At 46.4% G+C, this 26,503-nt stretch overlaps 1 protein-coding gene and 1 pseudogene across 13 annotated transcripts in view; one reads left to right on the forward strand and one right to left on the reverse strand.

Annotated features, from left to right (window-relative positions):
• The window catches only part of dst (dystonin), a 653,330-nt gene that overhangs the window by 120,862 nt on the left and 505,965 nt on the right, over positions 1-26,503 (forward strand). The window lies entirely within an intron of this gene.
• Positions 2,002-2,161, reverse strand: LOC144494546 (U2 spliceosomal RNA; annotated as a pseudogene).

Raw genomic sequence — 26,503 nt, forward strand, 5'->3', positions numbered from 1 at the left:
GGGACATGGGTGTCGCTGGCTGGCCAGCATTTATTGCCCATCTCTAGTTGCCCGAAGGCAGTTGAGAGTCAACCACAGTGTGGCTTTGGAGTCACATGTAGGCCAGACCAGGTAAGGATGGCAGATTTCCTTCTCTAAAGGACATTAGTGAATCAGATGGGTTTTTCTGACAATCGACAGTGGTGTCATGGACATCAGTAGATTCTTAATTCCAGATACTTTTTATTGAATTCGAATTCCACCATCTGCGGGATCCCCAGAACATTAGCTGAGTTTCTGGATTAATAGTTTAGTGATAATACCACTAGGCCATCACCTCCCCACAATTGCACAAATTGAGCACCAGGGAAGATAAGGAGAGATTCCAGGTTCGCACATTTGGCACTGGAGGGAATGAGAAAAGACAGGAGAGCATGGGGAGGTGGAGCTCCAAGTTAGTAGTGAATGTGGCCTAGATCTTGCCTCCTTTGCAGCCTCAGCTCCATCTCCCTGTCGTGCTGCAGATAGAGAGGCACTGCCACTGCGGCCCGCATTATCTGTTGCAGCCTTTGCATGGACAGGTCCCCTCTGCTTCTAACGCCTCTTATGAAGGTGCAGCAATGATTCCTGACTGATACAAGAACTCACCACAACACCTCCAAAAACACTCCTCGGTATTTTCACTTCCCTACAGCAGAGGTTTGTTTAAAATATCTTAACCGCAAGCTGGTTGGCTTTAATAACACTACTGGGTGTTCCCTCTTGCAGCTGAATGTATCTTTTTTCGTACATGATAAGCAGATACACCTACACGATCTAAGTTTAGGATTGTTGTGTCAATTCAACTGCAACAGCTGTTCAAAGTCACAATCTGGCCGATTGGGGAAAATTGCAAGGCTCGCCGACACAAACACCCTTCCCAGCATGGGGTACCTGGTAAGCCTTGTCAGAAATGCTGCATGTCCCACTCGGGGGTGGGGAGGGGAGGGGGAGGGGGGCGGGGGGGGAGGCGGTGGGGGGGGGGCAGCTTTCATAGCGTTCACCCTCTCAACAGAGCCAACACCTTTCAGCCGCAGACTTGCTTTTACACATTCATTGTGATGAGGATAGGATGAAGGCCATTGTAAACTTGGTACATTTAAATGTTGTGGATATGTTGGCCAGAATTCTCCGGCCATTTGCACCAACGGGATTCTCCGGTCCTGCCGGCAGCGCACCCCTGCCTGTGGGTTTCATGGGGTGACATCAATGGGAATTCCGCACAGATAGTGAGCCAAGCCAGGTCCCTGGCGCTGTGAGGCAGCAGTGCTAACCGCTGTGCCACCGTACTGTGGGTGTTGAAAATTGAGGATATGCAAGAGGCCAGAGCCAGTGGTGGTATTGTAGATTTTCATAGAAATCATAGAAACCCTACAGTGCAGAAAGAGGCCACTCGGCCCATCGAGTCTGCACCGACCACAATCCCACCCAGACCCTACTCCCATAGCCCTACATATTTTACCCACTAATCCCTCTAACCTACGCATCTCAGGACTCTAAGGGGCAATTTTAGCATGGCCAATCAACCTAACCCGCACATCTTTGGACTGTGGGAGGAAACCGGGGCACCCGAAGGAAACCCACGCAGACACGAGGAGAATGTGCAAACTCCACACAGACAGTGATCCAAGCCGGGAATCGAACCCAGGTCCCTGGAGCTGTGAAGCAGCAGTGCTAACCACTGTGCTACTGTGCCGTTTATTTTTTTTAAACTGCAAAATCCTTTGTTGCTGGGTGGCCCATTGATGGGAGGAATCAGAGTAGCAACTTGAGAACTGTTTTTAGTGAAGTGACTCCTCTACCTGTGATGTGCGGTTTTTTAAATACTTTTCCAATTCAATCAAATCAAGTCCAATTCAGAGTCTCAACAAGTTGAGACATTTCCGATCCAGGCTGACAAGACAGGGCATGCAATCCTCTACCCTGTCTTGGGCCTGATCTACATGAGCCAAGCTGATTGGAGTAGGTGGAGAATTCCTCCTCTAAGGCTTGATCTCATTTGCATCTTAGCCAAAAGGCCGAGATGCCGCTTTTAAAAAATTGCTTCATATGAAAATGAAGTTTAAATACAATCCAATGACCTCAATCAAGTGCAGCATCCGCATGACTACACTTGATCTTAGCCAAAAGGCTGAGAAGCGATGTGTGTTCAGCATGGAGAACATGTTGAGTTGGTAATTACAAAGGCAAATGCAATGTTACCGTTCACTTCGAGAGGACTAGAATACAATAGCAGGGATGTGCTGCAGAGGCTTTATAAGGCTCTGGTCAGACCACATTTGGAATATTTTGATCAATTTTGGGCTCCACATCTAAGGAAGGATGTGCTGGCCTCAGAGAGGGTCCAGAGGAGGCTGACGAGAATGATCCCGGGAATGAAAAGCTTGACGTATGAGGAGCAATTGAAGACTCTGGGTCTGAACTCGATGGAGTTTCGAAAACAAGGAGAGATCTCATTGAAACTTACAGAATACTGAAGGGCCTGGATAGAGTGGACGTGGGGAAGATGTTTCCATTAGTAGGAGAGACTAGGATCCGAGGGCACAGCCTCAGAACAAAGGGACGACCCTTTAGAACCGAGACGAGGAGGAATTTCTTCAGCCAGAGGGTGGTGAATCTGTGAATTCATTGCCACAGAAGGCTGTGGAGGGCAGGTCATTGAGTGTACTTAAGACAAAGATAGATAGGTTCTTGATTGGTAAGGGGATCAAAGGTTACGGGAAAAGGCAGGAGAATAGGGTTGAGAAACTTATCAGCCATGATTGAATGGCGGAGCAGCCTCGATGGGCTGAATGGCCTAATTCTGCTCCTATGTTTTATGGTGTTAACAGGAGAACCACAGTATAATCCAGCTCCTGCCCTGTGAAATGAGGTTTGGTGGAGGTACTGCTATTTTGTGCATGTGTGTGGTGTGTGCTGAATAGTCGGCAATCTGGAGTAGTCATTTTTGATGTTGATTTAAGGGAATTTTTTTAACTGCAGAGTCCAGTGGGAGTAATTCATGTAGAAGATTGTTCAATAATCTCTTTCTGTCTTTATACTGCATCAGTCTAGAGTCAATAAAGATTATGCAAGTTCCTGATAGAACAGTGTTTAACAGATTAAGGAGTTTGTGTTTCATTTAATGCGGTTTGATGTTACAAAATTGAAATGCAAGGCCTTTTCCCTTGCTAGAATTCAGAATGATCCAAGTTGTCAACCAGTCTGTGTTAATTGGCCTGGGTCTTTGGTCTGTTTATGATCAGGAATGATCAGAATATGATCGAGTCACATCATTTCTTACAATGGCTACAAGTGTGGCAAGTCCACCTTTACCGAGCAGGGTGGATTGTGGAACACCGTAAATACAGTTTGGCCAGATTTGACCAGATATATTCCCTACAGTGCAGAAGGAAGCCATTCGGTCCATCGAGTCTGCACCGACCACAATCCCACTCGAACCCTATTCCCGTAACCCCACATATTTACCCACTTGACATCAAGGGGCAGTTTAACATGACCAATCAACCTAACCGCACATCTTTAGACTGTGGGAGGAAACCGGAGGTCCCAGAGGAAACCCACGCAAACGCGGGGAGAACGTGCAGACAGTGACCCAAGCCGGGAATCGAACCTGGGTTCCTGGCGCTGTGAGGCAGCTGTGCTAACCACTGTGCCACTGTGCCGCCACACAGATTGCCATGCTGCAGTGACGAGACATCAAAAGTACTTTGGAGAGAGAAACAAAGAGTTCATGTTCTAAGTCCGATATGACCTCCTCTCTGAAGAAGGATCATCATTGGACCCGAGACATTGACTTTGTTTCTCCCTCCGCAGATGCTGCCAGAGCTATTGAGTTTTTTGTCTCCAACATTTTAAGCATAATGGTTAATACTGCTGCCTCACAGCGCCAGGGACCCGGGTTCGATTCCCGGCTTGGGTCACTGTCTGTGTGGAGTTTGCACATTCTCCACGTGTCTGCGTGGGTTTCCTCCGAGTGCTCCGGTTTCCTCCCACAGTCTGAAAGACGTACTGGTGAGGTGCATTGACCATGCTAAATTCTCCCTCAGTGTAACCCAAACAGGTGCCAGAGTGTGGCGACTAGGGGATTTTCACAGTAACTTCATTGCAGCGTTAATGTAAGTCTCCTTGTGACGCTAATAAATAAACTTTAACTTTAAAGACCCAGGCGTTAGCAATGGATAAAAGCAAATTACTGCGGATGCTGGAATCTGAAACCAAAAGAGAAAATGCTGGAAAATCTCAGCAAGTCTGGCAACATCTGTAAGGGGAGAAAAGAGCTGATGTCTCGAGTCCAGACGACCCTTTGTCAAACCTGCTTTTATGGGATGACCCGAGGTGGTGACTGATGCTAAAAATGCTCAGTAATCTCAAACTTCAGGAAACAATTACAATTTTTTATTTATTCATGTGTGGGACATGGGCGTCTCTGGCTGGTCAGCATTTATTGCCCATCCCTAGTTGCCTGAGGGCAGTTGAGAGTCAACCACATTGCTGTGGGTCTGGAGTCACATGTAGGCCAGACCGGGTAAGGATGGCAGATTTCCTTCCCGAAAGGACATTAGTGAACCAGATGGGTTTTCCCGGCAATTGAGAATGGTTTCATGGTTATCAGTAGATTCTTAATTCCAGACAGGTGATTCTCCCATCTCACTACTTTGATTTTGTAGCACAGCGTTCCGGGAGATTTAGGTGGCGCCTGATCACCATGATCTACACTGGGCGTCTGGCCTCGAGCGCGTCTCCCAGCACCGGATAGCTGGCGCCGTCAGCTCCACGCTGGAAATAGTCACAGAGCTGCATAATTTATGCTAATTCTAGTTTAGATGTAATTTAAATGCTATTAGTGCCCCCTCACCCCTCCCCAGTAGGGGAGGGAGGGAGGCCAGCGATCAGGGCTAGTTACCCATGGGGCAGCGATTGTCAGGGGCGGGACGGGAGGGCGGGGTCGGGGCTGGGCTCCGTGTGCTTGGAGGGGTGGGGGCAGCGATCAGGCCATGGGGGGGCGGTGAGAGCCGGCGTTGCAGGGATCACGGGGCTGACCAGTAATCCGGAGGGCAGCAGACACAGGCCCCTACGCAAGTGTCGATCTCAGTGCTCACAGATCGACGTATACGCCGTGGCCCACTCAGCGCCTTCCTGCCGGCCTCTCCAGTGGGAATAGGCCCCGTCCACTTAATTCTGGTGTGAATCACTCTCTGGTGGCCTCTGCAGTGCACAGAGTGTGGGAGATTCTTCTCTGAAGTCCCACTGAAAAAACTAGCAGGATTTACTCCAGTTCTCATGCAAATTTGACACTTTTGTTTGGGAGAATCCCAGTTTTTATTGAATTCAAATTCCACCAACTGCCGTGGCGGGATTCGAACCCGGTTCCCCAGAACATTAGCTGAGTTTCTGGATTAGCGATTAGTCTAGTGATAATACCACTAGGGCATGGCCTCCCAAGCTCCAGTTCCCTGAGCCAAGGGAAGCACGTGGCCAGTTGCACAGTAGGAAAGTATTGGAGTTATTTTGAAGATGGTAATCTTTGAGTTCAGCTAGGTTTTGTGATATATTTGTGGATTATTTAATGTGCATCTTATTTTTTTCAATGATCATGTTTATAATTATATCCTCAATGGCAGCTGAGATTTGGTGAAGTGTTTTAAAAGGATTTGATTGGTCCATCTAGTGGGAGTTCCTCATACGCCACTGGTAGCCCTCAATAAAATAAATAGATTACTTTTGATTTGTTTTTTGAAGGTGTTAGCTCCTGATTGTTTTAGGTTAATTACCCCTCCCCCTGCTTGATAACTGAATTAAACAACCAGATCATTCTAACCTTGGCTGCGTTTCCAAATTCAGAAGGTGTGTGGTTGTTATTTTACATTTCCAAATGGAATTTGCCCCCACAAAAGTTCCAGCACAGTGATCTTTTCTTACACTGGCATCAAACATATCAATAGCTTTCATCTAAAAGTCTATCTTAAAGAAATGAACTTTGTGTTTTACAAGGGACGGCTGTTGTTCGACACTCTGGGCGGAATTCTCCCATCCCGCCTCGGGTGGGTTTGGTGGGGAGGCGAGTGTGGAGAATCTAGCAGCAGTCAAAAAGTTGCAAGCCTGCAGGTGTAAAATCTTAGTCACGTGGGGGCCTGACAAAGACGAGGAGGTTCCGCAATGTGCAAGGAGCAAGCGAGGGGTGCGGGGGGGGCGGGGGGAGGTGGAGAGGCAGGGGTAGGGCGTGGGCTCACGATGGCAGGCAGAGGGGTGAGGAAGAAGACAACAAATGAAAGGCAGAGGGAAGGCGGAGGGGAGGGAATCTGGACCCCTACAAGGCTACATGAAAAGCTCACAAACAGGAGGGTCAAAGGGACACCAATCGTTTACTGGGAGGGGAGGCACAAAGACTCCAGATGCGGTGGGTGGAGGTCCAAGTGGGGCATGGGTGCCGTGCAGGTGAAAGACTTCGGGAGGGGGTGGGGTGCTTGAATTGGGGAACAAATTTCCTCTCGAGGCTGCTGGGCTTTTCCCCCCGGGTTGCTGACATCCTGCAGTCTGGTGAACTCCACCTCAGTCCAACGCCATTATCTCCACATGACAGTCTGGTGAAGACAGCAGGCCTGGAGGTAGCTCTGAGTGTGCTGGGCTGGTGTTTAAATACATCGCTGGGATCTTTAAACCTGTCAGCAGGTGGACTAATCTGCTGCCAGGTGATTGAACGGGACTCACCTGTCTACAATTACTGAGGCTCCAAGCGCAGAATCTCGGAAAGGCAAGGTACAAACGCAAGTTTTACTTTCTAACAGGCTTTCTGAAAATGCGATTCTACATCGTTAAGTTCTAAATATGTGTAGCAGAGAGTCCGAACTGTCTCCCCGGCTCTCGCACTGGCCCCACTGTTGCCATTGCAGCAGTTGGTGAGATCCCCATCTCCATGTGACGATGGCAGAGGGGAACACCAGAGGGGGAGGGATGGACTGTCTCCGGGCGGACGGGGGAAGAGGGGTCCCTTCGAGGGAGAAAACAGCATCCTCTGCGAGAGGAGCCAGAAGCCCTGAGTGAGAGCTGAAGGGGAAGTCAGGAGGCAGGGCCGGTGGGGAGTGGGCCGCGGCAGGGCCGGTGGGGAGTGGGCCGCGGCAGGGCTGGGGGGAGTGGGCCGCGGCAGGGCTGGGGGGAGTGGGCCACGGCAGGGCCCGGTGGGAGTGGGCCGCGGCAGGGCCCGGTGGGAGTGGGCCGCGGCAGGGCCAGTGGGAGTGGGCCGCGGCAGGGCCGGTGGGAGTGGGCCGCGGCAGGGCCGGTGGGAGTGGGCCGCGGCAAGGCCAGGGGGGAGTGGGCCGCGGCAGGGCCGGGGGGAGTGGGCCAGGGCAGGGCCAGGGGGGAGTGGGCCGCGGCAGGGCCAGGGGGGAGTGGGCCGCGGCAGGGCCGGTGGGAGTGGGCCGCGGCAGGGCTGGGGGGAGTGGGCCGCGGCAGGGCTGGGGGGAGTGGGCCACGGCAGGGCTGGTGGGAGTGGGCCGCAGCAGGGCTGGGGGGAGTGGGCTGCGGCAGGGTTGGTGGGAGTGGCCGGGGGAGTGGGCCGTGGCAGGGCCGGGAGGAGTGGGCCGTGGCAGGGCCGGGGGGAGTGGGCCAGGGCAGGGCCGGGGGGAGTGGGCCGGGGCAGGGCCGGGGGGAGTGGGCCGGGGAGAGTGGGCCAGGGGAGTGGGCCACGGCAGGGCCGAGGTAAGTGGGCCGTGGCAGGGCCAAGGGGAGTTTCCTGGAATTGAAGGTTATTCTCTGGGATATTGCTGTGAGCAATCCCCAAGGAAAATCATGGAGGATTTAAAAAATATATAATATTTATATAATTTTGAACACTTTTTCATTTCTCAAAATATGTCAAACATTGGAGATAGAAAAACAGAAAATCTCAGTAGGTCTGACAGCATCTGGAGAGAGAGAGAGAGAGCAGAGCTAAACTTTCGAGCCCTTTGTCAGAAAAGAAAGATTCTTTTTCTTGAACCTTTTCAGTGCAGTCTGAGTAAGACTGGTTTGCAAGCATTACTTGCCCATGAGTCATATGAAGCTGGGGTTGAACATTGGGATGAGCATAGTTTGATTAATCCTCTTAAAGAGAGGAAATAGTAAATCATGTTAGACTGTGATTTGACTAGTTGGGACAATTGCATGTAGGGAGTCCCGTGACAGAACCTCAGGTAATATTTCCAACCACAATTGGCCACTCAAATTTAAGAGATCTTGCATTTCTCTGTTTTATTTTGTTTATTTATTAGTGTCACAAGTGGGTTTACATTAACACTGCAATGAAGTTACTGTGAAAATCCACTAGTTGCCACATTCCGGCACCTGTTCGGGTACACTGAGGGAGAGTTTAGCACGGCCAGTGCACCTAACCAGCACGTCTTTGGACTGTGGGAGGAAACATACGGAGGAAACCCACACAGATGCGGGGAGAACGTGCACAGACAGTGACCCAAGCCAGGAATCGAACTCGGGTCCCTGACACTGTGGGGCAGCAGTGCTAACCACTGTGCCACCGTGCCGCCTCAAGGTGCAAAGGCTGGTATTGATTTGTTTTAAGGATCACATGATCACCAATCTTTAGCACGAGACAAAATTGCAGCTTTTCTGATGGTGCATTTTCCAAACAATCTTCTGAACATTCCCTTACCTATGAGGAAGCATAAGGTGGAGATGCCGGCGTTGGACTGGGGTGGGCTCAGTAAGAAGTCTCACAACACCAGGTTAAAGTCCAACAGGTTTATTTGGTAGCACGATCAATGAAGGAGCAGTGCTCCAAAAGCTTGTGCTACCCAAATAAACCTGTTGGACTTTAACCTGGTGTTGTGAGACTGCTTACTATGAGGAAACAAGAAGGCTCACACCCTGACCCTAGGGATGTGGGGTAGGATTGTCCCACTGCCCGAAGTAAGCTATTTTTCCAAAGAAGTTAGTCTTGGATCTCCCCCCACTCCTTTGCACAAAGCTCCACCCGTCGATTCCTCCCTCCCATCTCGCTTTACACAAATGACAACCACCCCAAGTGAGGGTTCCCAAGCTTCCTGCTTTCAGCAGGAGTCGGGCAACTGGGTTAGTACTTTGCTGCTGGTGCATTGGGAGAATAATCTGAGAGTGCAAGCTGAGGGTGGTAGGTGAGGAGGGAGAGAGAGAGAGAGAGAGACGGACAAAGAGAGGGAGGGGGAGAGCAGAAGCAGACAACACAACTGGAGGAGGGGGGAAAGGAAAGAGACACAACCAGGGGAAGGAGAGAGAGAGAGAGAGAGAGACACACACATACAAACTGAAGGGAGAAAGTGTTCATTTTGTCCAAGTCTAATGAGTTTAGCCTGTAAGCCGGGAAGCTTTGATGTTCCTTAGAAGACTTGAGTCTCACGTCCCTGAAACTAGACGACACAGCTGGGGCACGGGAATCAATGAATTGTACTAAATCTACTTCTATTTATTATCATTATAATTTGCTTTGTATAAAGTCAAAGAAACTGTACAAAAACTTTAGCTAGAGGCTACTTACGTTAATGACATTTTTGTTGATTCAATATTATTTACGTGGTTAACATTGTTCAACCCATCAAATAACTTTCATTTAAATGTTATTTACCCTTAAATGTTCCTTTTCTTTTGTGCTCTGTCCAATTTATAAATTGTGAATCCAAGTCAATATTTTATACAGGGTTCAGTGCACTAAGACAATGTCACACAATCGAATGTCACGTGATTAAACATCACCGCAAGTGGTGTCACCTGACAACATGCTGTGATGAAAAGTCACATAACCAAGCTTCCAGCATCTTCTCATCAGAGTCGATACTGTGACCTCAAGGTGTACCTCCGTGGGCGACATGGTGGCACAGTGGTTAGCACTGCTGCCTCACAGTGCCAGGGACCCGGGTTCGATTCCTAGCTTGGGTGACTGTCTGTGTCTGTGCAGAGTCTGCACGTTCTCCCCATGTTGCGTGGGTTTCCTCCGGGTGCTCCGGTTTCCCCCCACAGTCTGAAAGATGTACTGGTTAGGTGCATTGGCCATGCTAAATTCTCCTTCAGTGTATCCGAACAGGCACCGGAGTGTGGCAACTAGGGGATTTTCACGGTAACTTCAATGCAGTGACACCAATAAATAAACTTTAAAACTTGAAACTTTTGTTCAAATGAGCAGACCGTCACATGAAGAATGTGACCAACTTAATTGTTGACGTTCTAAATTTGGCCGTGATATGGCTGCCAAATCTTGGAATGTGAACGTTTAAGATGAGCAGATTGTTTAAATTAAGTATTTTGTGATGATTTATTGTGCTTCTGGGAGAATGCAGAGGGAAATACATTGTTCAGGGCACAATACCCACAAGCTCTGGAATGAGGCTCCACTTGTTTGAGGAGTTTGTTGTTGGGAGAATGTCATAAGTCATTCCCTTGAGTTAAAAAAAATCACAGTATTACAGAATCTGGATTTTGTACCACGTGTATTTGATTGTGTGTGTGTGTGTTTCTATCATTTAGTTTCTGCAAATTGGCTATTGGTGTTGGTGTGGTGGTGTGCAAAAGGTGTTGTGGTAAAACTGAACTTGTGTATTAGAGTTCTTCAGCTAACTGGAATTGGAGGTGAATATAATTTCACTGCCCTGAGTCGGGGAGGGAATGAGCTCTGAGTCAGGGTGGTGCCGTGCGTGAGGGGAGGAGCAGAACAACAGTTTAGAGTGAAGCACTGAAAATTACTGAGCTGGGAGGTTGTGCTTACTCTTTTACGTTGTTTTTCTTTTAATGTTTATTTATTAGTGTCACAAGTAGGCTTACATTAACACTGCAATGAAGTTACTGTGAAAATCCCCTAGTCGCCACACTCTAGCGCCTGTTCAGGTACACCAAGGGAGAATTTAGCATGGCCAACGCACCTAACCAGCTCATCTTTTGGACTGTGGGAGGAAACCAGAGTACCCGGAGGAAACCCACGCAGACACGGGGACAACGTGCAGACTCCGCATAGACAGTGACCCAAGCCGGGAATTGAACCCGGGTCCCTGGTGCTGTGAGGCCGGCAGTTCAACAGGAAACAGTGCAGGTTAGGTTGATTGGCCATGCTACATTGATCCTTAGTGTCAGAGGATTAGTGGGGTAAATATGTGGGCTTATGGGGATAGTGCCTGGGTGGGATTGTGGTCGAATGGCCTCCTTCTGCACTGTAGCAATTCTATGATGATGATTTCTATGATGTCCTTTCGGGAAGGAAATCTGCTGCTGTTACCTGGCCTAGCTTATGTGCAACTCCAGACTCTCAGCAATTTGGTTTACTCTTAATTGCCCTTTGTAATAGCTTAGTTTACGGGTAATGAGGTTTGGGCAATAAATGCTGGCCCAGCCACAACGCTAACATTTAGTGAAAAAAATAAAGAAATAATGTTTTTGGATTACAGTCCTAGTAATTTGAGAAATGTGTTAAGTGTAGCGAACTTGCTTTTGGTTCCCACAGCTCTCTGCTACTGTCCCATGTCTGGATCCATTCTACACTCATTGATAAAGATTGATTATTGTGATTAATCAATAACTCCATTATTATTCTATCATGTAACTATCAAGATGGTGGAAGAGGAACTAGATGGATCGTTGTCTTTTTAATTAATATCCTTGCGTTCCTACAAAAAAAATGTTAAAGGTTATGTGAGAAGAGAATAAATAGCTTTGGGGTAGAGCTAGTGGAAAATGACTTTTAATTTGATTTGATTTATTATTGTCACATGTATTAGTATACAGTGAAAAGTATTGTTTCTTGTGTGCTTTACAGACAAAGCATACCGTTCATAGAGAAGGAAAGGAGAAAGTTCAGAATGTAGTGTTACAGTCATAGCTAGGGTGCAGAGAAAGATCAGCTTAATATAAGTTGGGTCCATTCAAAAGTTTGATGGCAGCAGGGAAGAAGCTGTTTTTGAGTGGGTTGGTGCGTGACTTCAGACTTTTGTAACATTTCACCGACGGAAGAATTGGTGAATTTCAGCCTATGTCTCTTTATCTTGGTTACTGTCTGCTTAATTGGTCTGCTGTAATTATGTGAGTTAGATTATGATGTGCTGTACTTATAATCCCCTAAACTGTACTGCAGTAATTCAGGAATTTGATTTTCCTGATGTTCCAATAGTCAGGCTGCCAATTTTGTCCCATCAGTATGTTGTACAAAGCAGTTTGTAATCCTCAGTAAGTGTGCAGTGTCCCGTCCTTGCACGCTTTGGAAGGTGAACGAAGGGTTCATTTTGTGCAGAAAAGTGGTAAGAATTAAAATGTCAGCAAAAATAACTGGCTGCAGGCAAAGTTTTACAAGATGTCTTTTCACGAAGAACAGCACGTTATGTTTCAGAGTGGCAAAGCTGCTTAGGGGCTAATCCGAGGGGTAGAGGAATCCAAGATTCTTGAGAATGGTTTGGATGCTTTTAATTCAGACTGGAGAATGAGAGCTGGTGTTGCGACTTGAAAACGTTGTGCAACTTGCACAATAAATGTGGGTGAGGAAGGCTGTTCAGTCTGTCTAACTTACTTCATCCATCCAGAAAGAAAAGCAGAAAAGAAAGGAGTTGCATTTGCATACCAGAGCGCCATTCGTACCAAAGTACTGAGTCAATGAAAGACTTATTGAAATGCAGTACACTCTCTGTTGTAAAGTTGGAGGAACATTAGCCATTTTGCATACAATAAGCTTCCACAGACAACAATGTGCCCATGATCAGATTATCTGTTTTCTTTTCATTTTGTTGGTTGAGGGATAAATGTTGACTGGAACATTGCTTAACTACCCTATCCTTCAAATAAGCTTCCTTTCTGGATGTAACACAGCTTGGTATGGCTGTTGCTCTGACCAAGACTGCAAGAAACTACACAGGCTGGTGAACGTAGTCCGGTCCATCACGCCATTGACACTGTCTACCATTTCCGCTGCCTCGGCAAAGCTGCCAGCATAATTAAGGACATTCTCTCTTTCACCTTCAGTCAGGAAAAAGATATAAAAGTCTGAGGTCACATACCAACCGACTCAAGAACAGCTTCTTCCCTGCTGCCATAAGACTTTTGAATGGACTTACCTTATATTAAGTTGCTCTTTCTCTACACCCTAGCTGTGACTATCACTACATTCTGCACCCTCTCCTTCTCCCCAGTGCACAAAGGGCCTTTTTCCATGCTCTATACCTCTATGACTCCATAACCCAACTCTGTGTACAGTATGCTTTGTCTGTATAGCGTGCAATACAATACTTTTCACTGTTTACCAATAAATGAGGCAATAATAGATCAAATAACATCACAAGGTCATTTATGTTCTGATCTGGTTGACAGGGGAAGACACTGCTCGGTTTATGTCCTATCCAAAAATGGCACCTCTGAAAGTGAGGCACTCACTCAGTACCACATTAGAAAATCTTCACACTGTGTGTGTTCAAGTACTCTCGTTCTTCCATTAATAATCTGGTACATTCAAGGTTGAAGATTCTGAAGGGGCCTGGATAGGATAAATGCAGAGTTTGTTTCCACTGGCCGGGAATCTCAAACACGGGGACACAATCTCACGATAAGGAGCTGATCATTTAGGACTGAGATAGGGAGAAATTACTTCACTCAAAGGGTTGTGAATCCTTGGAATTCACTGCCCAGAGGGTTGTGGATGCTCCATCGCTCAATACATTTAAGACTGGGGTAGACAAATGTTTTGGTCTCTCAAGAAATCAAGAGATCTGGGGAGCGAGCGATAAAACGCAGTTGAAATCCAGATCAGCCCTGATCGTATTGAATGGTGGACCAGGCTCGATGGGCTGAGTGGTCACTCCTGCTCCTATTTCTTGTGTGATCTTGAATTTTTGAAGGAGGATAATGGAAGAAGGAAGTAGATAGTGGTATTTTTCACTGTTATCCATTAATCAGGGGTAGGCAATGGCCTAATGGTATTATTGCAAGGTTATTATTCGAGAAACTCAGCTAATGTTCTGGGACCCGAGTTCGAATTCCACCATGGCAACTGGTAAAAATTTCAATTCAATAAAAAAAATCTGGAATTAAGAATCTACTGATGACCAATTGTCGATTGTTGGAAAAACCCATCTGGTTCACTAATGCCCTTTAGGGAAGGAAATCTGCCATCCTTACCTGGTCTGGCCTACATGTGACTCCAGAGCCACAGCAATGTGGTTGACTCTCAACTGCTCTCAGGCAACTAGGGATGGGCAAAAAATGCTGGCCAGCCCATGATGCCCATGTCTCACGAATGAATATGAAAAAAATTAATCATATTCCAAGTATTTTCAATGAGTTAATTTGAAAATAATTGTCAAAAGATCAGGGAGGAGATCAGAGTTTATTTCTGCAGCAAGTTGTTTTAATCTGGAATGCACAGCCTAAAAAGGTAATGGAAGCAGATTTAATTATAACTTTCAAAAGGGAATCGGCTAAAAAATTTACCAAGCTATGGAGAAAGAGTAGAGGAGTGGAATTCATTGAGTAGCTCATTCAGGAGCCAGCAGGTGTACAATAGGGTGCAGAATGAGGCCAATCTTTCTGTAATTTCAACCTTCTGTGAGCGGAGTCGGGCAACACCCTCTCTTGTCACTTACCCCAACTATAAGATGCACCGCACAATTTGCCCATGCTTCTTCAACAGCACCCCTTAAACCTGTGCCACTAGAAGGACAAAGGCAGCAAGTATCTTTCCAAGCCACTAAGCGCCTTGATTTGGAACCATATTGCCATTCCTTCACTGTCACTGGATCACAATCCTTCAACTCATTACCTAATGGACCGTGGGTCAACCTACTTAGTGGGTGGGATTTTGCGGCCTCGCTCATCCCGAAACTGTAAAATCCAGCCCGAGGTCGATGGACATTTCCGTCGTCCGCCTCTCGCCCATTCTGATTCTGTGGTGGGTGGGGCGGTAAAATTCCAGCCAGCATTTCAATAAGTTGGCAGACTATCATTTTCTCAAGAGTGGTAAGCACTGGTCTTGCCAGAAGCACCCAGATATTGTGACTGAAAGGAAAGAAAGAAAGAACCTATTATTATTATTATTTATTTATTAGTCACAAGTAAGGCTTACAATAACATTGCAATGAAGTTGCTTTGAAATTTCCCTAGTTGCCACATTCCAGCGCCTGTTCAGGTCAATGCACCTAACCAGCATGTCTTTCAGACTGTGGGAGGAAACCGGAGCACCCAGAGGAAACCCACGCAGACACGGGGAGAATGGGCAGACTCCGTACAGACAGTTACCCGAGGCCAGAATTGAACCTGCGACCCTGGCGCTGTGAGGCAGCTGTGCTAACCACTGTGCCACCCCATTAAAAAGTGTGTTTGAGGTCTGCTAACTCGTTGCCTCAATTTTTAATGTTACATGTTGTATTTGTTGGTGTACAGTGTAGGAAGTAAATTTTCAGAAACTATTTGAAGCAATTTCTTTAGTTTTTCTCTGGACTTTGCACTTTGATTGTGCAATGTTCATTGGTTCCATATATCATTAGATTCTCATTGGAAAATGCAGGTAAATAAACTACTCTTGTCCAGTTGCTGCAGAGCCTGTTAATTTTAAATGTGGTTGGTCACTTGTCAGGTGCACGTGTGACACCTGAGATGTCATTGGCAAGACGCACACTTGACATAATATTTGAACGATATTAGTCATGTTGGATGTGATGTTTCGTTGCTAACTCGGTTGAATCCAGTGCTTCCTGTTTGAATCGAGCTAATTGCATTTCTTGTAAATTTTGGACTGCACATCAGAATACAGGGTGGCAGGACCATTTTAAACCTTGGGGTTAAAATTGGTCACTAGTGCCTTGTACCAGGCTAATACTCTGTGACCCATGGAGGAATCAGCAAATTTTCGATGGTGATAATGAAAGAATGAGACAATGGTTGCTTCCAGGCAGAAGATACTTTGGGAAGGGGATTTGTTTCCCTTCAGCACATCTGAGGAAGCTAATGGGAAATCGCTTCATATTCCTTTCCCACGTCATATTACTCATGGAAATTGGAAATAAGGAGCTCCTACAAGCAACATAAGAACATAAGAAATAGGAGCAGGAGTAGGCCATCTAGCCCCTCGAGCCTGCCCCGCCATTCAATAAGATCATGGCTGATCTGACGTGGATCAGTACCACTTACCCGCCTGATCCCCATAACCCTTAATTCCCTTACCGATCAGGAATCCATCCATCCGCGCTTTAAACATATTCAGCGAGGTAGCCTCCACCACCTCAGTGGGCAGAGAATTCCAACTGAAGAGTAAAGTACAATACAGCAAGACATGGAGGGATGAACAGGGAACCTACGTTTAGGGAAATCACTACTACTATGTTGCAATTAATTCAGGCTTTCGTTATCCTGTCCTGTATTTCATAGAATCATACAATCCTACAGTGCAGAAAGAGGCCATTCAGCCTATCGAGTCTGCACCAACCACTATCCCATCCAGGCTCTATCCCCATGCATTTAACCTAGCTAGTCCCCCTGACAATAAGGGGCAATTTAGCACTGCCAATCCACCTAACCCGCACATCTTTGGACTGTGAGAGGAAACCCACGCAGACACGGGGAGAATGTGCAGACTCAGCACAGACAGTGACCCAAGCTGGGAGTCGAACCTGGGTCCCTGGTGCTGTGAGGCAGCAGTGCTAACCACTGTGCCACCATGCTGCTGTTGTTATGACATAAGACCATAAGACCATAAGACATAGGAGCGGAAGTAAGGCCATTCGGCCCATCGAGTCCACTCCACCATTCAATCATGGTTGATTTCAACTCCATTTACCCGCTCTCTCCCCATAGCCCTTAATTCCTCGAGAAATCAAGAATTTATCAATTTCTGTCTTGAAGACGCTCAACGTCTCGGCCTCCACAGCCCTCTGTGGCAATGAATTCCACAGACCCACCACTCTCTGGCTGAAGAAATTTCTCCTCATCTCTGTTCTAAAGTGACTCCCTTTTATTCTAAGGCTGTGCCCCCGCGTCCTAGTCTCCCCTGTTAATGGAAACAACTTCCCTACGTCCATCCTATCTAAGCCGTTCATTATCTTGTAAGTTTCTATCAGATCTCCCCTCAACCTCCTAAACTCCAACGAATACAATCCCACGATCCTCAGACGTTCATCGTATGTCAGGCCTACCATTCCTGGGATCATCCGTGTGAATCTCCGCTGGACCCGCTCCAGTGCCAGTATGTCCTTCCTGAGGTGTGGGGCCCAAAATTGCTCACAGTACTCCAAATGGGGCCTAACCAGTGCTTTATAAAGCCTCAGAAGTACATCCCTGCTTTTGTATTCCAAGCCTCTTGAGATAAATGACAACATTACATTTGCCTTCTTAATTACAGACTCAACCTGCAAGTTTACCTTTAGAGAATCCTGGACTAGGACTCCCAAGTCCCTTTGCACTTTAGCATTATGAATTTTGTCACCGTTTAGAAAATAGTCCATGCCTCTATTCTTTTTTCCAAAGTGTACGACCTCGCACTTGCCCACGTTGAATTTCATCAGCCACTTCTTGGACCACTCTCCTAAACTGTCTAAATCTTTCTGCAGCCTCCCCACCTCCTCAATACTACCTGCCCCTCCACCTATCTTTGTATCATCGGCAAACTTGGCCAGAATGCTCCCAGTCCAGTCATCTAGATCGTTAATATATAAAGAGAACAGCTGTGGCCCCAACACTGAACCCTGCGGGACACCACTTGTCACCGGTTGCCATTCTGAGAAAGAACCTTTTATCCCAACTCTCTGCCTTCTGTCTGACAGCCAATCGTCAATCCATGTTAGTACCTTGCCTCGAATACCATGGGCCCTTATTTTACTCAGCAGTCTCCCGTGAGGCACCTTGTCAAAGGCCTTTTGGAAGTCAAGATAGATAACATCCATTGGCTCTCCTTGGTCTAACCTATTTGTTATCTCTTCAAAGAACTCTAACAGGTTTGTCAGGCACGACCTCCCCTTACTAAATCCATGCTGACTTGTCCTAATCCGACCCTGCACTTCCAAGAATTTGGAAGTATCTGGAGTATGGCTGATTTACTTTGCCGCGGAACACATTTTTGTTTCAATCTGATTAATCTATCGATCGCCAGAATTGTCCAAGATTTCTGCTTTTTGTGGAACACTTGGATGCATGTTGTGATATTGTGTGCGTGCCACTGTCTCACAAAAGGCTGTGGTGGCGTGGGGTCCATTGAAATTTTTGGTATTGATGGATTCTGGTTGTGTAGACATAAATAGTCAGGGAATCTCAGACACGGAATGGCGGGGGCACAACCTCAGTATAAGGGGCTGATCACTTAGGACTGAAATGAGGAGAAATTGCCTCACTCCAAGGGTTGTGAATCTTCGGAATTCTCTACCCCAGAGCCTGTGGTCATTGCTGAATACATTGAAGGCTGGGGGTAGGCAGATTTTTTGGTCTCTCAGAATTAAGGGATATCGTGAGTGGGCAAGAAACTGGAGTTGAAGCCCAAGGTCAGCCACGATCCTATTGAATGGTGGAACAGGCTCGATGGGATGAGTGATCTACTCCTGGTTCTATTTCTTGTGTTCTGATGGCCTCCTCCTGTTGCGGTGAGGAGGTCGCAGGAGTTCATCAGCAACCGGCGTAAAACTGAAAGGAGCAGCAATAGCTTCAGTTATTTGTCAAGGTTCAAACATCCCAGCTATGATTGCCAGGGTAGTGCAGTGTCAGCGTGTTACTGTGCCAGCTATTTTTAAACCAGTTTTATGCTAAGTAAGTGTGGCTGTAGAAGTGGTTCATGGAGTGAAACGTGTTTTGAATTTGAAATGTTTGGCTAGTTTGCTCAGGAAAAGACAACTATTAATCTGTTGGTTGGAAAATTATTTGGGAGGATAGTTAACATGCTTATTTAAATGGCCTTTGCTCCAACAAGTGAAAACATTCAAAAGAGCCAATATCTGCACAGACCAAGCTATTCTGGGAGCTGCAGCTGTGTGATGGTCGCGGCATTGTGCCAGGGGGTAGTTTTATGACTGGTTGCCAATGCCTGGGTCCCCGAGTGACATTAGTGGATGTGGCAGCATGAAGCCAGGGCAGCAAGGTGATCTGGGACATAACTCAGCATCACATTCTGTCAGGGAGAGCTTCTACATGTTCCCACCGCGATTGTAAACATAAGCTCACACCTTAAGTTGTTGGGTGCGTCTCCCTCACTGTCACGGTTCCCAACCCTTCAGGATTGTTTGTGAGTCTCTGAGGATTAAAGACATTGCTGTGAACAAGCTAAGACAACGTTAATACAAATATTCTTTTGAAGTAAAATTTTTTTGTGATTTTTAAAAAATGGTTATTGCCAAAATATTGGAATTGGGAATCTTCGCTACTCGACTGTGAAGAGTCATTCCATTGAATCACTGAATCTGTCAAATTTACTCTTGACCTGGGAAGGCATGTCTCAAGAAATGGACAAGTTTTGTGGCCAGTGATGGGGTTGATGTGGTTAGAGGCAAGAGGTCATGTGATGAAACCTCCAACAATTGGGGGCGGCACGGTGACACCATGGTTAGCACTGCTGCATTGTAGCACCAGGGATATGGGTTCAATTCCCGGCTTGGGTCACTGTCTATGTTGAGTCTGCATGCTCCCCCTGTGTCTGCGTGGGTTTCCTCCGGGTGCTCCGGTTTCCTCCCACAGTCCGAAAGATGTGCAGGTTAGGTTGGTTGGCCACGCTAAATTGCCCCTTACTTGTCCTGGGATGTGTAGGTTAGGGGGATGAGCAGGATAAATATATGGGATTATGGGGATAGGGCCTGGGTTGGATTGTTGGTGTCGGCTCGATGGGCCGAATGGCCTTCTTCTGCACTGCAGGATTCTATGATTCTATGAATTACATTCAGAATTAGCAACTCTAAGGATGGGGCAGGTCAGACTCCGATTGAAGTTCAGAAGCTGTTTTGGGTGTTCCAGCTGGGAGTCTTCGTTCTGCAGGTCCAGATAATCCATGTCGTGGCTAACCAGGTGCCTCACCTATCTGTTGCCTTTCTTTCTTTCAAGCCCGCCACTTGAATTCTTTAGTCTTTCACTTGGGCTATGCTCCCAAGAAAGCAGCAATTGAGTAGTGGCCTGATTTGAAGAGTTCACAACAGGAAGGTGGATGGGGGATGTGCCCTCAGAAAAAAAGAATAGCAAAAAAAACCCAATGGACTGTTGAACTTTTCCAGTCCTGTGATAGTCTGTCCTACAAGTTGCCCCCAATTGTTGGAGGTTTCATCACATGACCTCTTGCCTCTAACCACATCAACCCCACCACGGGCCACCAAACTTGTCCAATAGATCTTGACATCTCTATTTCCTGATGGTGCACATGTAGCCAAAGTGTGCCAATGATGGAGGAGTAGATTTTAAAATAATGGGTAAGCGGCTAATGGATCAGACTGCTTTGTCCTACATAGCATCAACTTACTTGTGCTGGTATAATTGTACTCTCTCAGGAAAGCAGAGAATAGTCCATCTTTGATTTGATTTATTATTGTCACATGTATTAACATACAGTGAAAAGTATTGTTTCTTGCGTGCTATACAGACAAAGCATACCATTCATGGAGAAGGAAAGGAGAGAGTGCAGAATGTAGTGTTACAGTCATAGCTAGGGTGTAGAGAAAGATCAACTCATTATAAGGTTGGTCCATTCAAAAGTCTGATGGCAACAGGGAAGAAGCTGTTCTTGAGTCGGTTGGTACGTGATCCTCAGACTTTTGTATCTTTTTCCCCGCAGAAGAAGGTGGAAGAAAATCATGTCCGGGGTGTGTGGGGTCCTTGATTATGCTGGCTGCTTTTCAGAGGCAGTGGGAAGTGTAGATGGAGTCAATGGATGGGAGGCTGGTTTTTGTGATGGACTGGGCTTCATTCACAACCCTCTGTAGTTTCTTGCAGTCTTGGACAGAGCAGGAGCCTTACCAAGCTGTGATACAATCAGAAATAACGTTTTCTGTGGTGCATCTGTAGAGGTTGGTGAGATTTGTAGCGGACATGCTAATTTCCTTAATCTTCTGAGAAAGTAGAGGCGTTGGTGGGCTTTCTTAACTATAGCATCAGCGCGGAGGACGGTCCTCCCTCCTGACTTGATCCTTTGTTGGTGGTGCACAGGCTTTGTGAGGTGGGAATCCAGTCTGCCACCGCAGAAGAGGGTAAACTCTTGAGCCATCCTTGTAGCTGCAGCATTTTTGTTATGTGGCTGGTTCAGTTGAGTTCATGGTCAGTGGTGACCCGCCCCCCGCGTTATCACACGTTATCCCTCCCTCCACTCGCACAGTCTGTACCTGTGAAGACTCGCATTCCAACCATTATCTTGCAATTGTGTCTTTGCCTATATATGCCGTGTTTGTGAAACCTACCTCTCCACTCACCTGATGAAGGAGCAGCGCTCCGAAAGCTTGTGATTCCAAAACCTATTGGACTTTAACCTGGTGTTGTGAGACTTCTTACTGTGCCCACTCCAGTCCAACGCCGGCATCTCCACATCAGTGTTAATGTAAGCTGACTTCTCATGCTAATAAATAAAATAAAGATGCACTCACTGAGACAATGCTATGAACTTGGCTTGGAATGGGTCTTAGGGATTTACATGCAATTAACATCACAGCTACAGACCATTCAGTTCAACTGGTCCAAGTTGGTGGTTACACATAACATGAGCTTTCACTCACTCTCCTCTTCGAATTCATGGCCAATATTTAAAGAATTAATTGAAGTTTGGAATAAATGTACATTCTCTGAAGGAATAAAAAACCCATGAAGAAAGTGGCTCAACTGTGGCTTCCGAGAGAAGTTAAAGATCGTATCAACATTGCCATAATGAGTAGAGATTGTTAATTTAATTTTTTATTGTCACATGTATTGGGAAACAGTGAAAAGTATTGTTCCTTGCGCTGTACAGACAAGGCATACTGTTTATAGAGTACGTAGGAGGGAAGGAAAGGAGAGGCTGCAGAATGTAGTGTTACAGTCATACCTAGAGTGTAGACACAGATCAACTTAATATAAAGTAGGTCCATTCAAAAGTCTGACAGCAGCAGGGAAGAAGCTGTTCTTGATTCGTTTGGTATATGTTTTCATCTTTTGTTCATTTTATTTATTAGTGTCACAACTAGGCTTACATTAACACTGCAATGAAGTTACTGTGAAAGTCCGCTAGTCGCCACACTCCGGCACCTGTTCGGGTACACCTGAGGGAGAATTTAACATGGCCAATGTACCAAACCAGGACGTCTTTCGGACTGTGGGAGGAAACCGGAGCACCCGGAGGAAACCCACGCAGACACAGGGAGAACGTACAGACTCTGCACAGACAATGACTCAAGCTGGGAATCGAACCCGGGTCCCTGGCGCTGTGAGGCAGCAGTGCTAACCACTGTGCTACTGTGCCGCCTGATCTCTTGTATCTTTCTCCCGACGGAAGAAGGTGGAAGAGACTATGTCTGGGATGCGTGGGGTCTTTGATTATGTTGGCTGCTTTTCCGAGGCAGCGCGATGTGTAGCTGGAGCCAATGGATGGGAGGCTGGTTTGCGCGATGGACTGGGCTACGTTCACAAGCCTTTGTAATTTCTTGTGGTCTTGGGCAGAGCAGGAGCCATACCTGAAGATTGGGAGGTGATTAGAATTCAGAGAGTATTGTTTCTTGCACACTTCACGATAAAGCATACCGTTCTTAGAGTACATAGGGGAGAAGGAAAGGAGAGAGTGCAGAATGTAGTGTTACACTCATAGCTAGGGTGTAGAGAAAGATCAGCTTGATATAAGGTAGATCCATTCAAAAGTCTGCTGGCAGCAGGGAAGAAGCTGTTCTTGAGTCGGTTGGTACGTGATCTCAGACTTTTGTATCATATTCCCAACGGAAAAAGTTTAAAGTTTATTTATTAGTCTCACAAGTAGGCTTACATTAACACTGCAATGAAGTTACTGGGAAAATCCCCTAGTTGTCACACTCTGGCGCTTGTTCAGGTACACCGAGGGAGAATTTAGCACGGCCAATGAACCAAACCAGCACCTCTTTTGGACTGTGGGAGGAAACCCACGCAGACATGGGGAGAACTCCACACAGACAGCGACCCAAGCCAGGAATTGAACCCAGGTCCCTGGTGCTGTGAGGCAGCAGTGCTAACCACTGTGCCACCGTGCCAAGAGACATAGACTGGTGTGTGAATGGGAAAGAATATGGCAGATGGAAAACAAATAAGGGGAAATGTCTGGCTATCCTCATTAGAAGGAAATGGAGAAGCAGGTTATTTTTTAAATGGTGCAAGATTGAGAAATGTTATCCAAATAGTAATGCAGGTACAGCAAGCAATTGGAAAGGCAAATGGTATTTCAGCTTTCGTTACCAAGGGATGTGTAATAACTCCATAGAAGCGAAAGCCCCGTCACCAAGTTACTTTATTTACACCATACATCTGTACACAGCCAGCTCTCCAGTTGCTCCCTTCTGAATGCAGGCTGGGAGTCTGACACACCTGCTTTAAATAGGGAGCATGAGGCGCCCTGATTTAATCATCAATTAGGACTTATCAGCTAGTTCATACTCTCGCAAGCCAACCTCATTAGCCTGGCTGAAGTCATCACAGGGTGGCTGATTGTTTTGGAGTCGCCTACAGCTGGGAACATTTTCCCCATATCTGCTTCTATCATAATCATTTAAAAATATCTATTGGGTCACCTTCAACCTTCTGTTTTTCAGGAAGAGCCTCATTCTGTTCAGCCTTCCCTAATGGGTATTTGACCTGGAAGGAGAAATGAAAGAGGGATTTGTTTAAAGTTTTTTTATTAGTGTCACAAGTGGGCATCCCACACAGGCCCACCGCCCCGCCCTATCCCCATCACCCTGCATATTTACCACGGCTAATCCACATCTGCACATCTTTGGCCACTTAAAGGATAATTTAGCATAGCCAGTCCACACAATGTCAGCCTAGGTATTCCTTTTTCTGAATTAATTGATGGGACATGGGCGTCGCTGGCTGGCCAGCATTTATTACCCATCCCTAGTTGTCCTTGGAGGACAGTTGAGAGTCAACCATATTGCTGTGGCTCTGGAGTCACATGTAGGCCAGACTAGGGTAAGGACGGCAGATTTCCTTCTCTAAAGGACATTAGTGAACCAGATGGGTTTTTCTGACAATTGACAATGGTTTCATGGTCATCGGTAGATTCTTAATTCCAGTTTTTTTAATTGAATTCAAATTCCACCATCTGCCATGGTGGGATTCGAACCCTGGTCCCCAGAACATAGTCATAGAGGTTTACAACATGGAAACAGGCCCTTCGGCCAAACTTGTCCATACTGCCCAGTTTTTACCACTAAGCTAGTCCCAATTGCCCGCATTTGGCCCATATCCCTCTATACCCATCTTACCCATGTAACTGTCTAAATGCTTTTTAAAAGACAAAATTGTACCCACCTCTACTACTGCCTCTGGCAGCTCGTTCCAGACCCTCCCCACCCTCTGTGTGAAAAAATTGTTCCTCTGGACCCTTTTATATCTGTCCCATCTCAGCTTAAACCTATACCCTCTAGTTCTAGACTCCCCTACATTTGGGAAAAGATGTTGCCTAACTACCTTATCTATGCCCCTCATTATTTTATAGACCTCTGTAAGGTCATCCCTAAACCTCCTACGTTCCAGGGAAAAAAGTCCCAGTCTATCCAGCCTCTCCTTATACCTCAAATCATCAAGTCCCGGTAGCATTCTAGTAAATCTTTTCTGCACTCTTTCTAGTTTAATAATATCCTTTCTATAATAAGGTGACCAGAATTGCACACAGTATTCCAAGGGTGACCTGACCAATGTCTTGTACAACTCCAACTAGACGTCCCAACTCCTGTATTCAATGTTCTGACCGATGAAACCAAGCATGCCTTCTTCAGCACCCCCTGTCCACTTGTGGCTCCACTTTCAAGGAGCTATAAACCTGTACTCCTAGATCTTTTTGTTCTATAACTCTCCCCAACACCGTACCCATAACTGAGTAAATCCTGTCTAGATTTGATTGACCAAAATGCATCACCTCGCATTTATCTAAATTAAACTCCATCTGCCATTCATCGGCCCACTGGCCCAATTGATCAAGATCCCGTTGCAGTCCTAGGTAACCTTCTTCACTGTCCACTCTGCCACCAATCTTGATGTCATCTGCAAACTTACTAACTATGCCTCCTAATTTCTCATCCAAAACATTAATATAAATGAGAAATAACAGTGGACCCAGCACTGATCCCTGAGGCACATCACTGGTCACAGGCCTCCAGTTTGAAAAACAATCCTCTGTCTTCTGTCGTCAAGCCAATTTTATATCCAACATTAGCTGAGTTTCTGCATTAATAGTCGAGTGATAATACCATTAAGCCATCGCCTCCCCTTTCCGCTCTGTTCCTGGAGTGGGGCTTGTACCCACAAGTTTGTTGCTGCCCCTGAATTGATCGCATTCTGTCCGCAACCCTTGCTGCTTTTTTTGGGAAACATCTCTGGGTGAGAATCTATGAAAGAAGATTGCTTTACAGCAACAAGCCAATAATTAAATGATGCTGTTTAATTTCCAGCTTCAGTCTTTATCCCCTGACGCAAAATAGAACACAGCACCACCTGCAACGTTGGAAAGTGAGGATGGTTACTGTTCAGATTGATAGTGTTTGTGGATAATCTCTCTGGGATTCCCTCAACAATCCTCCACCTCTCTCCTCCTCCTAGATGCTGCTTAAAACCGACCTCTTTGACCAAATGTTTGGTCACCTGCTCTGAATCTTCTCCCGTGGCACGCTGCTAATTAATTTTGTTTGTGTGATGTTAAAGCTGCTTATAGACATGTGATAGCTCAGTAAGTAGCACCCTTGCCTCTTGAGTCAGAGGGTTGTGGGATCAGATTCCACTCCCACATCAGTTTCCCACATCAGTGGCAATTCTTTAGCAAATTATTTGGTGAAATTTTCACTAGAAGTGTATTTATAACATCAAGGGGTTGGTGTCTTTTTTTAACAAGACAATAAGCTGCTGGATTATCATTAAAAATCCAACTTGTTCCGTCATGTCCCTTTCCAGGAAGGTAACATGCCATCCTTATTCAATCTGGTTTATACGTGACTCCAGTCCCACACCAATGTAGTTGACTCTTGACTCCAAGCTGGCCATGCAAGCCACATGCTTATATCAAACCATCCATCAGCATTTCAAGAAAGCACCCATCACCGTCACCTCGGTCAATAAATATTAGTGGCATGGTGGCAAAGTGGTTAGTTTAGGTTTTCAAATTTATTTTAAGTTTATTAGTCACAAGTAGGCTCACATTAATACTGCAAGGAAGTTACTGCAAAAATCCCCTAGTCGCCACACTCCGGCGCCTGTTCGGGTACGCCGAGGGAGAATTTAGCATGGCCAAGGTGCCTAACCACGTGTTTCGGACTGTGGGAGGAAACCGGAGCACCTGGAGGAAACCCACGCAGACACGGGGAGAACGTGTAGACTCCGGCTCTGCTGCCTCACAGCGCCG

Source organism: Mustelus asterias, chromosome 5, assembly GCF_964213995.1.
Source record: "Mustelus asterias chromosome 5, sMusAst1.hap1.1, whole genome shotgun sequence".
In the NCBI taxonomy this organism is placed as follows: Eukaryota; Metazoa; Chordata; class Chondrichthyes; order Carcharhiniformes; family Triakidae; genus Mustelus; species Mustelus asterias.